The sequence below is a fragment of the Carcharodon carcharias genome, chromosome 9 (genome assembly GCF_017639515.1).
Source record: "Carcharodon carcharias isolate sCarCar2 chromosome 9, sCarCar2.pri, whole genome shotgun sequence".
NCBI lineage: Eukaryota > Metazoa > Chordata > Chondrichthyes > Lamniformes > Lamnidae > Carcharodon > Carcharodon carcharias.
Window position 1 is genome coordinate 86,300,400 of NC_054475.1, and position 14,490 is coordinate 86,314,889.

A 14,490-nucleotide genomic window follows, 5' to 3' on the forward strand; every position below is an offset into this window, starting at 1 on the left:
TTGAAAAAAAATTCAGGTAAGAAAGTAGCAGCAGAGTGGCAATCTGACTCTGATTGTCACTCCACAGAAGTCCAGACCTCAATATGTTTATAATGTAGGTTCAAGAATTACTGCTGGTGATGTCTGTGAATGAGTAATGTTTCTTTGTGGCAACTCTCTGCTCGCTGTCTAATGGAGCATCAACCTGTTTAAATTCAATGTGTTAACAGCTGCATTAAAGGAATATCCAGGTAAATGTCACCTCTGCATCTGGAAGATATCAGAATAGAATTCCTGTTTGATTTTTATCATAGGGATTTTCAATCTCACTGTTCAGGTTATATTCCCTCCCCATGTCCATTTTCCAACATGGTTCAGCATCATTTTTCTCAGTCTTTGCCCAGGTGTTGCAGCTCCAGGTGTCTGACGATAATCATTATACAGTTTGAGGTACATCCTGAGCTGTTTCCCACACAGCAGAGGAACAGAAATAGGATTAGCTCAAATGCATTGAGAAACGGTGACATTGTGATCATGTTACTGGGCTAGTCCAGAGACCTGGTTAGGTGACCCAGAGACATGTATTCAAACCTCACCTCAGCAGCCGAGGAATTCAGTCAATTAAATAAACCTGGAATAAAACACTGGCTTCAGTAATGGTGTCCGTGAAGCTATTGGATTTCCGGAAAAATCCATCTGGCATAGAATGCTCTTTTAAGGAAGGAAATCTGTCACCATGTAGGTGAGGCCTACATGAAACTCCAGACCCAAAGCAATGAGGTTGACTCTGAACTGTGCTCTGAAATGGATGAGCAAGCCACCGCTATGATAAGAATAAAACTGAACGAACCACCTGACATTGACCGATGCTCTGGAAATGGCAAAGGCATACTCTGCCCAGTCGACCGTGCAGAGTGCCATGCATGAACCTTTGGAAGAGCTTTCTCACAGACTAGTGGAGCAAGAGTCTGACATAGTCATATTCACCAAATCATAACTACAGCCAATGTCCCAGACTCCTCCATCACCATCCCTGGGGTGGTGGCACAATGGTATATAGCCTGGAGATATTGTCCCTGGGAGTCCTCAACATTGACTCTGGACATCATGAAGTCTCATAGCATCAGGTCAAACATGGACGAGGAAACCAGTTGATTATGACTTACCACCCTCCCTTAGCTGTTGAAGCAGTATTCTTCCCTAATGAACACTTGGAAGAAACTCTCAGGATGGAATCTTACAGCCCCTCCAGCTGGCGGGATTTTCTGGCCCTGCCGAACTCAATGTACTTTTGAACAGTTCGCTGTATTTTCCAGTCCTGCCCCCACCGCGATAGGGCCATAAAAGTCTGCCTTAAGTGTAGTAAGGACACAGGATGTATCTGTACAGAATGAATTCTGTGAGGTGCTTGCGCTGATCAAAATATTGGTGTTATATCGCGTTACTGGGGATATAGTCTAACCATCCTTCCAGACAATATTCTCGGATTTAGAGAGATTCTTCATGCTGTTGTTGCCTTTGCTTTATTTCCTGCAACTTTCTCGCAGGAGTTGGTAGGTGCTGAGTGATTAAGGACGTATATACTTCAACCTCTCGATGAAGTCAAAATCCTCTTCTTCAGTTCCTTCTGATGATAATCGTGACAGTGTGTCTGCTGTTGTTTGACGTTTTCTTTCTCCATACTCTGTAATGAAATCACATCTCATCAATCTTAACCTGAACTGCTAGATTCTGGGCAGCAATTTTGCAACCTCTTTCATGTTGAGTGGTTTATGTTCTGTTACAGTTTTGAAATGCAATCCCATAACATAAACTGAAAACTTTGCACACGCCCCTGCTGTTGCCAAAGCTTCTTTTTCTACCGTTGGTAGAAATTGTTCATTGGTCTATTTCTGCCAGTGATCTGGAAGAATAGTAGAGTAGTCTATGCTAGCCACCTTTTTGCACTTGAAGTGGTACTGCCCCAGACCTGTAGACAACGTATCCACCACAACTATGGTCAGTAAGTCTGAGTTGTAATGTATCAAACTCACATTTTCATTCAGTGTTAGGCCTGTATCCTGCAAGGTTCTCAGAACTGCTCTGACCCTGCGGTCATGCTTCTCTCCTTTGGACCCGTGTATGAGTATATTTTCCATATGACATATTACTCCTTCCATGCCTTCTAAACTGTTGGACATTTTTTGCTGGAAAATTTCTGGAACGGTCGTGATTCCAAAGGGCGATCTAAATATTGTCAGCAATCTCGATTCTTTGCCTGGAGGCAACTGCCAAAATCCACTCTTCACATCCATTTTGGTAAATTAAGTATTCTTGGCTAATTTTGCCAGGCTCTTGTCCACTGAGGCCATTGGGTGGATCTCATGTTCCACTGATTTATTTAGCTGAGTTAAACCCACGCAGACCCTTATGAAGCCCTTTGGTTTTGCGATCATAACCATAACTGAACAGCATTTTGTTGACATGGTGACCAGCGAGATAGCCCCTCGCTGCTGCATCTTTTCTAATTCAACCTTGACTTTGCCCAAGAGTGAGTGAGGGACTTTCCTCAGGGTAAAGAGGCAAATTGGTTTAGCATCAGCTCATAATCAGGGCTCCCAGCCCTGTAAACAATTTTGGGAATTTATTTCAGAATGTAATTCCCATCAGCAACTTCATCCACTTTACAGATTAATTTCAGTTTTAGGCAGGCTTTTCTGCTTAGTAGAGAACATTATTGATTTTGAATGATATGGAGAGGTTCGAGGATTTCTCTATCTCTATATTTCAGCTTCACCATGAGCTGGACTCTCACTTTTAGTCTAGTCCCCTGAGGGCTTTGTAATTTAACAGATGAGGGTTACAATGTAATCTGGGCCATTTCACTTCATCTGATAAAATAGAAACCCTTGTTCCTGTTAACACGAGTCCTTGTTTTCGGTGTCATTTAGTTCCCGTAGGAAGATTAATTTCTGTTTTTGTGGGTCTTCCACTTCTTGTCTGTGGCTCTGCTTTAAATTTTTCTCCCTCTTTTTACAGGTAGTTAGTGTTCTTCAGCCATGAACAGTTTTAAATTAACCTATTTTTCCACAGTTGTGGAACTCTGCTCTCCCTCCTGCACATTCTTCTCATTTCTGCAGCATGTTCCCGCCACACCGGAGACATTTTGAAATGGTGGTTGACAAGCTTTCCTACGTTTTGGCAGGCTTAGGCTCCAGTGCGCTTTCCATTTTATGGCCTATGAATTGAAGGGTCTTGGTCAATTGTCTCCATGGGACCTCTCCTTCCATTTGAATAAACACCCAATTCTGTTTTCTGAGTTCCATTTGTCTTGCGATCTGCACTGATTTCATCAGCGTTAGATCCTCCCTTGTCTGCAAGAGATCTGATACCCTGGTCTGTCATGAATTAGCTTGTCTTTTAAAATTCCAGAAGCCCAGTTCCTTGCCAGCCTATAGAGATGATTGATAATCAAATCCATGCTTTTACCTAGCCTTTGTTTTCTTCTATTAATTTTAGCCCTCTCAATTTTTAAGTTGCGAGAGAAGTTGAAATCAATGTCAAAAGCTTGCATGAGTTCTTCATAAGAAGCTGAAGTCTCATTAGCCCCTTGTCTTGCTATCATGTCATCAGCGACAGTTCCTAAAACATAAAGTAAAGTACTGACCTGGTCTTTCTGATGTAATCCTGAAGCAGTTCTGTACATTGTGAAACTTTTCTCCAGTCATTCCATTTCTGGCCCTGCAACGGGCCTCCCGCACTCTGAAATGGTTCTGGGAGTGGTAGGGTGCTTTCCGTGCTTTTGTTGAGACCTGGAATTGTTCTTGTGTTTGATTCTGCTTCTCCACTGCTGCTTGCTGTTTCAGGCCTGTGCTCACTGATGTCTATGTCACAGCTTGTCTTTGTTGGTCCCACGATGTTCTGACATCTTGGTGAATCTTGGAATTTTTTCTTTTGTCCTTCCTTTGAAGTTCCCTTTTATTGCTAGCCCTGTAGCTTCTTTCAGTCTTTGCTGTGTCTTTCATTCACTGCCACTGTGTTTTCTGTGTGGTAGTGGTTTAAACGGGGTTTTTGGATTGTCTCATCTCCCAACAGTATCATGCTCGAGTCTATAGTTTTTTTAACCAGAAAAGCCAGGCGGCTGGCTCTGTAGCTCAGTGGTCTTGTAGACCAGGGGACCAGGGGATCAAGTTCATTCCTTGGGCCTAGTGCTGGAAAATGGGACTAGAATAGTTAGATACTTGTTTGGCTGGTGCAGACTCAAAGGGCCTTTTTCTGTGCTGTAGACCTCTATGACTATCACTCTAATTATGTACAACAAATTTTACACACTTGTACTTCCACACAAGATAAGGCCTTCTGCTTGCTTCAAGATCTCGCTTACTACCCAGTCATGTGGTGTGACATCATTATTACATCAGCATCATGTATGCTTCTGATGTTAACCTTGTACTGAACAGAAGTGGGGACATTTGTTGGTGTTCAATATTCAGAACATATAAACATACAAATTAGAAGTAGGCCATTTGGTCCCTTAAGCCTACTCCGCCATTCAATAAGATCATGGCTGATCTAATTGAAACCTCAATTCCACATTCCTGCCTACACCAATAACCTTTCACCCCTTTGCTTACCAAGAATCTACCTACCTCTGCCTTAAAAATATTCAAATACGCTGTTTCCACCACCTTTTGAGAAAGGGAATTCCAAAGTCATTCAACCCTCTGAAAGAAAAAAATCCTCCTCATCTCTTGTCTTAAATGGGCAACCCCTCGTTCTAATTTCTTACACAAGAGGAAACATCCTCAACACATTGACCCTGTCAAGACTCCTCAGGATCTTATATGTTTCAATGAAGTTGCCTCTTACTCTTCTAAACTCCAGTGGGTACAAGCCCAGCCTGTCCAATCTTTCCTCATAAGTGAACCCACCCATTCCAGGTATTAGTCTATTACTATTCACAAATCCTCAGATCTGACTCGCACGGGTCTACATGCAGCAAGACATGGACACCATTCAGGCTTGGGCTGATAAATGGCAAGAAGCATGGATGCCACTCAAGTGCCAGGCAGTGAACATTTTCAACCAGAGAAATCCCAAGTCCCTATAACCTTCAATGCATTATCAATGTTGACTATCCAGTATCAATAACCTGAGCATTACTATTGTCCAGCCATGGAAGTACTGTGGCAATGACAAAGATACAGAGATGAGGAGATTTCTTTTTTTCTCTGAGGGTTGAGAGCCTTTGGAACTCTCATCTTCAAAAGGTGGTAGAAACAGAGTCAGAGGGTAAGAATTCTGAGATGAGTAACTCAACTTTTGATTCCCCAAAGCCTGTCCACCATCAACAAGCTGCAAGTTAGGAGTATGATGGAATACGGTCCACTTGCCTGGATAAATGCAGCTCCAACAGCTCTCAGGAGGTTCAGTACCCCGTCACTCACCTGATGGTGTGAGCTGCTGCAGTCCATATAGTGTAGGCATGCCCACAAAGGTGTTAGGGAGGGACCTCCAGTATTTTGACGTACTGACACTGAAGGAACGACAACAAGAGTTCCAAGGGAGGATGATGTGTGGCTTGGAAGCAAACTTGCAAGCGGTGGTGTTTCCATGCATCTACTGCCCTTGTCCTTCTAAGTGATAGAGATTGTGGGTTTGGAATGTGTTGTCATAGGAACCATGGCAAGTTGCTGCAGTGCATCTTGTGGATTGTACACACTGTTGCCACTTTGTGCTGGTGGTAGAGGTAGAGGGAATGGTAGATGGAGGTGGAGAGAATGAACCTAATACCATTGAATGTCAAGGGAGATGGTTGGATATTCTCTTGTTGCAGATGATCATTGTAGAATAATGGGTTAATGGTACATTAGCAAGATGTGGAACAGTCTGTGTCCCCTCAACCATGTACTTGCTATATGAAGTCTTGTAAATAGTGTAAATAAATAGAATTTAGAAAATTACATACCGACCATCTCAAGTCACTCATAGACTAAGGACAGAATTTTCCGTGCCCACTGGCGTCAAGTGTGTTCAGCAGCGTGAGTGGACAATATAGCGAGAATGCCAAAAATCTGTTTCACAACGTTGTGAAACCAGTGTGCAATAGTCCGCTCTACCCATCAATGGAGGGCCGCGTCTCCCGCCGTCGGACATTGGGAACCCTATTGCAATACATCTGCATATCATTATAAGCCCAACTCGCCGGATCATCTGCCCACACTGGACCATCCGAGCAAGTTGGCGTGCAATGTTTGACAACTGTACGTAAGCGAAATGCACCTGGAAAGCTCCACTTCACTTGGGACTTCAAGGTTTGTTTGCCTACCTTGCTTCAGGCAGCAATCACAGTCATTAGCACCAGGCTTGACAGACAGCATCACATCATTTTTAGGGGGAGCTCTGGGGCCAGTCTCTATCTACCAGACCAGCCATAAGGCGGGCGTGGCTCTTCAATGGCTGCAGGGCTGGGGCTTTCTTTTGGAAAAGGGAGAAGTGGCCTCAGGCAAGGGAAGAGGCTGCAGGGTGAGGGCTGTACTGGGGAAGGAGGGTATCCCAGGGTGTGTGGTGGGGCACAAGTTGGTCTGTGCAAGTGACCTTAAGATGGTGAAGGCTGAGGAGCCAGTCTCCGGAGGAGATGAGGCCAGGTGGAGATGTGAGGCTGCGTGCGAGAGAGTGAGTGACGTCCGATGTTCTGGTAGTGAATAACATACCAGTGACTGTGTGATGGGCTTGAATGTGGGTTTAGTGGTGAGATGATTGCATACACTGGCAGCACAGATGAGATCATTCATCCTCTATCTGCATTGGGTGGCCAACCTCTTCTATGCAGCATTGGCACTGAGCACCACTGTCACCGCCTACCAAGCTAAAGTGATCCTCCTGGAGCCAAAGCAGGGTAGAGGACACCATGGCGGGCCTCCACGGTGTCCAAAAGGCATTCAAGGGATGCGCCACTAAATCCGGGGGTGGGGGGGGTGGGGGGGTGGGTGCTGCAGTTTTCTTGCCTTTCGGGGCGATGTCCTGGGTGGGAGCAGTGAGAGGTATGCTTGCAGCTACAGTTTAAATGTGGCACCTGGCATGATGAAGAGGCAAGTTGAGGTGTGGCGGGCGAATCAGAGCCCGCCTGCCATTGAAATGGCATGTTTAATTAATGCTTGATTAATGAGGCGGGACTGCGATGATACGGTGAGCAAAGCCGCCATTTTGGCCGGTGGCTAACACATCCATTTTCTCACCCGTTACCACACTCAGTGCAAATCTGGGAAGATTCCACGAAGTAATCATCACCTGGCAGTTGCATGAATGCTATTTGTGACTTAGCAGCACCTTCACAAGGCCAATTAAGGATGGGCAATAAATGCTGGTCTTGTCACTGAAGCTCACATACCAAAAGCAAATAAAGCAAATTTTCTCAGGGTAGTGTCCAAGGTCAAATTACCTTCAGCTGCTTCATCAATTGCTTCCTCAATAACCTTCTCTAAATCATAAGGTCAGAAATGGGGTTGTTTGCTAATGGTAGCACAGTGTTGAAATCCACTTGTAACTCTACTTATAATGAAATAACGTATGCACACATACAACAAGACACGGGCAACATTCAGACTTGAGCTGACTTTCTCTCTCGGATCCCCTTGGTTATATCACCCTTGATGTCACACTTACATTATTAATAGCATCATGATCTCTTTAACATAGCCATTAACCCGTTACCCTACAACGATCATCTCCAAAAAAAGAGAATCTAACCATCTACGTTAATGTCCAGTACCAACCATCAACATCCGTGGGGGGTCATCATTGATCAGAAGCATAACTGGACTGGCCACATAAGCACAGTGGCTACATGAACAAGCTAAAGGGTTGGAATTCAGTGGTGAATAACTCAACTCCTGACTCCCAAAACCTTTTATACCACCTTCAAGGCTCAAATCAGGAGTGTGGTGAAATTCCATCCACTTGCCTGGATATGGCAGTTCCAAAAATCCTGGAAAGATGTATGAAATTGTTAAAATTATTTGTGGCCACAACTGGCAGACCATCATTGTGTCCCTGTGGTTTAAGCAGTTCTGTTGGGGCAATGTGGGGAGGGGATGGGGTGATAAATAAAGGAGGCCTCACTGAACCCCTGGTTGCCACCAGAAGGCTACCACCTGGGATCTGCTAGGTTTCGCCCGCAATGTGCATCCCATCTATCACCACAAGATGCCGGCTGCTTTTCCAATCTGGCCCCAAGTTCTCCGTTAATTGCCACTAATACATGACTTGCTGCTTCTGTTGCTCACCTGCCACTGACAGGATTGGCTGGAGGCAGGAACACACTGGCCTGTGCACCTGACAGTGACCTTTGGGATTTCCCTCCTGCTCCTACCTTCATTTCTCAAACACAGGTCTTGTACGATTCCGTCTATGGATGTAGGAATCTGTCCTCATTAGCTCCTCTGGTCTGCAGGGCTTCAATCTCTCTAGTGGTGGGATTCTCTGGGACTGTGCACCTTTTTCATTAATTACTGATCATGTTTGAACTTTTTCTTTCATCAGAAACAATTATAACAACACTGGTGGACCAGTTCCCTACGATTCTACAATCAAAACGCCTTTATCTGACAATTGGAGTTTGTTATTTTATTTCCTGGGCCTTATTTATGTAATACAGGTATGTTGTCCTTGCTATGTTTCCATATGAACAACAAACCCTCTCCAGACAAAGATAACCCCCAAGTAAAATCAATGACTGCTTCATGTATTAAACCTAATTGGACTTAAAGCAGGTAGATCCCCAATGCTGGATGGTGATTGTATAGACAGACTAGAGAAGGGAACTGTGAAGCAGAGACAATCATTGTGATGGAGACAGTGAACACTGAAGTTGGCAAACACACTTCATAAACGATGTTGAAAGCGCTGAGAAAGAAACAGAATAGGACTGAGGAATTGTATTAAACTCAACACTAAACATGTCCCACTAACATAGATTTTTTTCTTATTCATTCATGAGATGTGGGCCTCACCGACAAGGCCAGCATTAATTGTTGGAAATACTCAGCAGGTTAGGCAGCATCTGTGGATATAGCAAAGTTAATGTTTCCAGTCAATGATGACCTTTAATCAGAACTGAGCAAAGATAAAGATGTAATAGGTTTTCACCAAGTAGCAGGGAAAGAAAGATCTAAAGGGATGGGCTGTGATAGGCCGAAGGGCAGGAACAATATTGGTGACTGTATCAGTACTGCCTCCTGCTCTAACCATGAACTGGAAACTTTCATTGACTTTGTTTCCAGTTTCCATCCTCCTCTCGCCTTCACCTGATCCATCTCTACTCTTCTGACTTTTTTGACTTTTCTGTTCCGATTTCTGGGGATAGACTATCAACCAATATTCACCAAGGACTCCCACAGCCACCTCGACTCCATTTCTTCAAACTTGGCTTTGTGTTCAGACTCTTTTCCAATCTCCGAAGCTCTGCATCTGTTACATCTGTTCAGATGATGCAACATTCCAGCACTTCTGAAACACCTTTTTCCTCAACCATGGATCTCCCCCATACCCACCACCCACCACCACCCCCACCATGATTGACAGGATCCTCCACTGTACCTGACCTATTTCACTCAATTATGCTCTCACCATCCCCTTCCTCCCTGAACTATGATAGGATTTCTCTTGTCCTTAACTTCCACCCACCAACTTTTCTATTCAATGGATCATCCTCAGCCATTTCTGCCACCTCCAGCATGACACCACCACAAAACACATCTTCCCTTGCCTTTCCTTTTCAGTGTTCTGAAGAAATGTTTCCACTGTGACACTCTGGTCCACTCTGGTTACCCCAAACATGCCACCCTTTTACCACAGCACCTTTCCATGCAAGTGTAAGAGATGCAACGTCTGCCCTTTTACCTCCTCCCTTCTCATCATCCAAGGTCCCAAACATTCCTTCCAAGTGAGGCAGCGATTTACTGGTACTTCTTTCAATTTAGTATATTGTATTCACTGCTAACTGTGTGGTCTCCTCTACAATGGGTGATCACTTTGCAGAACACATCCATTCAGTCTGCCAGCATGACCCTGAGCTTCCTGTAGCTTATCACTTTAATTCTGCACTTTGCCCCCTCTCTGATCTTTCAGTCTTTGGCTTACTCCAGCGTTCCAATGAAGCTCAATGCAAACTCGAGCAACTGCACCTCATCTTTCAACTTGACACTCTACAGCCTTCTGGACTGAACATCGAGCTCAACAACTTTTAGGTCATAACCTCTGCCTTCATTTTGTTTCATGTCTTTTTCTGGTTCTTTTTTTCTAGTTTCTTTCTTTATTCCTTTACTTTGCATTCAGACGGCTGCTATCCAGCCACTCACACCTGACCTGGACACATCTTTTGTTTCTTTAGAAACAAAAAACAAAGAAAAGTACAGCACAGGAACAGGCCCTTCAGCCTGCACAGATCATATTGTTTGTCATACTAAAACATTTTGCACTTCTGGGGTCCATATCCCTCTATTCCCATTCTATTCATGTATTTGTCAAGCTGCCTCTTAAACACCACTATCATATCTGCTTCCACTACCTCCTCTGGCAGCGACTTCCAGATACTCACTACCCTCTGTGTAAAACACTTGCCCTGCACATCTCCTCTAAAGTTTTCTCCTCTCACCTTAAATCTATGTCCCCTCGTAATTGACTCTTCCACCCTGGGAAAAAGCTTCTGACTATCTACTCTGCCCATGCCACTCATAATTTTGTAAACTTCTATCAAGTTGCCCCTCAATTTTCGTCACTCTGGTGAGAACAATCCAAGTTTCTCCAACCTGTCCTCATAGTTAATAACCTCCAGATCAGGCAGTATCCTTGTAAACCTCCTCTGCACCCTCCCCAACACCTCCATATCCTTCTGGTAATGTGGCAACCAGAATTGCACACAATATTCCAAGTGTGGCCTAACCAAGGTTCTATACAGCTGCAGCATGATTTCCCAGCTTTTATACTCAATATCCGTGCTGATGAAGGCAAGCATGCCATATGCTTTTCTGACTACCTTATCCACCTGCGTTGCCATTTTCAGTGACCTGTGGACTTGACTCCCAGATCCCTCTGCCCATCGATGCACTTAAGGGTTCTGCCATTTACAGTATAATTCCTACCTGTATTAGACCTTCCATAATGCATTATCTCGCATTTGTCCGGATTAAACTCCATCTGCCATTTCTCCGCCCTAGTCTCCAAACGATCTATATCCCATTGTATCCTTTACTTCACCCATCGCCATGGAGCCTTTCATCATTTAACCTCTCCCACTTTCTGCCCCATCATAGACCATCCCTTTTGTTCTTCCTCTCCCAACATAACTTACTGAAAATCTATTACATTTCTATCTTTCCAGGTTCTGACAAAGGGTCACCACGACCTGAAATGTTAATTCTATTTCTCTCTCCACAGAAGCTGTCTGCCCTGTTGTGTATTTCCAGGATTTTCTGTTTTCATTTCAGCTTTCCAGCACCTGCAGTATTTTGCTTTGTGTAGTGTTATTTCCATGTGCCAAGTGCCCTTGTTTTTGAAGGTGCTTTCGAATGAACCTGTTGTTGTGGCGGGAGTGGATGTTTAAGGTCCTGGATGGGGTGCCAATGGCGTGGACTGCTTTCTCAAGGATTGCATTGAGTTTCTTGAGACCAGCAGCAACAAAGTCAAAAAATATGTTCAACTACCTCACCACAACAGTAGAATATAAATCAGAGGAGGTGATCATCAAACTTTTCAGTGCTCTGGTCAGATCCCAAATTGACCACTGCATCCAGTTCTTCCAAACAAGAGAGACAGACATTCAAACCTTGCAGGGTCTGGTGAGAAGAGCCACATGGCTGATCCCCAGTGTCAGGGTTTTGAGTTATGAGGAAAGACTGGAGAAATTGGATGTCTCAGCCTGGAGATCGGGCACCTGAGAGGTGATCCTATAGAAGGCTATAATTTTGCTAAAGATGTTAGAAGTAAATAAACTATGGAACTAGGGAGCATGGCCTCAAACTAAGGAAGGTCATTTTAGAGCTGACATCAGGAAATTCTTCAACACACAAAGAGTGATCTACTTGTGGAACTAATTTCCTCATTGAGCAAGGGAGGCTAAAGCTTTGGAATTATTGAAGAAATAATCAGATCCAACAATGGTAGTATGGGAGCAAACCTTTAATTGTTGAAAAAAGATGGACTGAATGGCCTTCCTCATCCATGATCTCCAAATTAGCGATTGCATTTACTCACGTAACCATGGTAACGTGACAGTATTTCAGTGAGGTCAGAAATGGTAATTGCCATTTAATAAAGGGAAATGTAATATTGTGAGATTCAGCAGAGGGAAGGTTATTGTGGAGTATGTATTAATTGGGAATCTAGTTGAGGTTTTGGGAAAAGAGAGAGAACTTGGTGGTGGGGGGGTACTATCAAGGACTCGTCATGAGGCCAACTTTGGAGTATTGTGTGTAGTTCTGGTCGCCTAACTACAGGAAGGATATCAGTAAGATTGAAAGAGTGCAGAGAAGATTTACTAGGATGTTGCCGGGTCTTAAGGAGTTGCGTTACAGGAAAAGATTAAACAGGTTAGGACTTTATTCCTTGAAGTGTAGAAGGATGAGGGGAGATTTGATAGAAGTTTACAAAATTATGAGGGGTATAGACAGAGTAAATGTGAGTAGGCTCTTTCCACTTATATTAGGAGAGATAAACACAAGAGGACATGGCTTTAGGGTGAAAGGGGAAAGGTTTGGGGGGAACATTAGGGGGAATTTCTTCACTCAGAGAGTGGTGAGAGTGTGGAATGAGCTGCCATCTGACATGGTAAATGTGGGCTCACTCTTAAGTTTTAAGAATAAATTGGATAGATACATGGATGGGAGAGGTCTGGAGGTTTATGGACTGGGTGCAGGTCAATGGGATTAGCGGAATACTATTTCGCCACAGACTAGAAGGGCCGAATGGCCTGTTTTCTGTGCTGTAGTGTTCTATGGTTCTATGGTTCTATCTTTGCACAATCACAGAATCACAGAATTGTTACAGTGCAGAGGGTGGCCATTCAGCCTAATGTGTCTGCACCGGCTCTCCGAATGAGCATTTCACCTAGCACCATTCTCCTGCTTTCTCTCCGTAACCCTGCAGATTGTTTCTTTTTTAAATAATCTTCTAATTCCCTCTTGAATGCCTCGATTGAACCCGCCTCCACCACACTCTCAGGCAGTGAATTACAGACCTGAACCACACACTGTATGAAAAAGGTTTTTTTCTCATGTCACGTTTTACTTATTTTGCCGATTACTTCCAATCTGTGCCCTTTTGTTCTTGATCTTTTCATGAGTGGAAATAGTTTCTCCCTATCTACTCTGTCCAGGCTCCACACAATTTTGAATACCTCTATCAAATCTCCTCTCAGCTTTCTTTTCTTCAAGGAAAAGAGTCCCAACTTCTCCAATCTTACTTCATAACTGATGTTCCTCATCCCTGGAACCTCTTCTGCACTCTCTCCAATGCCTTCACATCCTCCCTAAAATGTGGCACCTAGAATTGTAAGCAATCGTCCAGCTGAGGTCTAACTAGTGTCTTCTACAAGTTCAACATAACCTCTTTGCTCTTGTACTCTATGCCCCTATTACTAAAGCCGAGGATACTGTATGCTTTAATAATTGCACTCTCAACCTTTCCTGGTATCTTTAATGGCTTATGCACATATTTGCCCAGCTCCCTCTGACCCTGCACCCTCTTTTGATTTGTACCCTTTATTTTATGTTGTCTCTCCATGTTCTTCCTACCAAAATGTATCATCTCACATTTCTCTGCATTGAACGTCATTCTGCAACCTGTTGGCCCTTTCCACCAACTTGTCTACATCCCTTTGGAGTCCTACACTGTCCTCCTCAAAGTTTACAATGCTCCCAAGTGTAACTTCTGAAATTGTTCCCTGTACACCAAGGCATAGATCATTAATATTTATCAGGGAAAGCAAGGGTCCCAATACAAACCTCTAGGGAACTCCACCAGCTCGGAAAACATCCATTAACCATTTCTCTCTGTTTCCTGTCACTCAACAAATTTTGTATCTATGTTGCTACTGTCCATTTTAACCCTTGAGCAATGTTCTCAATCAATACATCATGTTGAGATACACAAGGAACATAACTGTAGTAATTATAGTTTTGATAAACATAGGGCTGTAACTTTAGGAATAAACCTGTGCTGCAAGGTCACATGATCTGTGTAAACCAATCAGTTTGCAGTACGGGGAACCTCTAGGAGGGTGTTCTTCTTTAGTTATAGGGCTGGGTGCACACATGTAGCTTCTGTAGCTGTCTTGTAAATAAAGTTCAATGTTTCCACCAAGAAACATTACCTGGACAATCAACTGTATAACAAACTGCCAGTGAGGATAAATCAGATCCGCCAAGCAATTGTGAGTATCTAAGATAATTAAAAAGAAAGGAAGATATACTCATCCAAGGTGCCACAGTTTGGCAGAATCGATCCCTTTGAGCCAGCCACAGATGACTGGAATCA

The 14,490-nt window shown here is 43.7% G+C and overlaps 1 pseudogene; it reads left to right on the plus strand.

Annotated features, from left to right (window-relative positions):
- Window positions 1-14,490, plus strand: part of LOC121282439 — a 100,775-nt pseudogene that overhangs the window by 78,930 nt on the left and 7,355 nt on the right.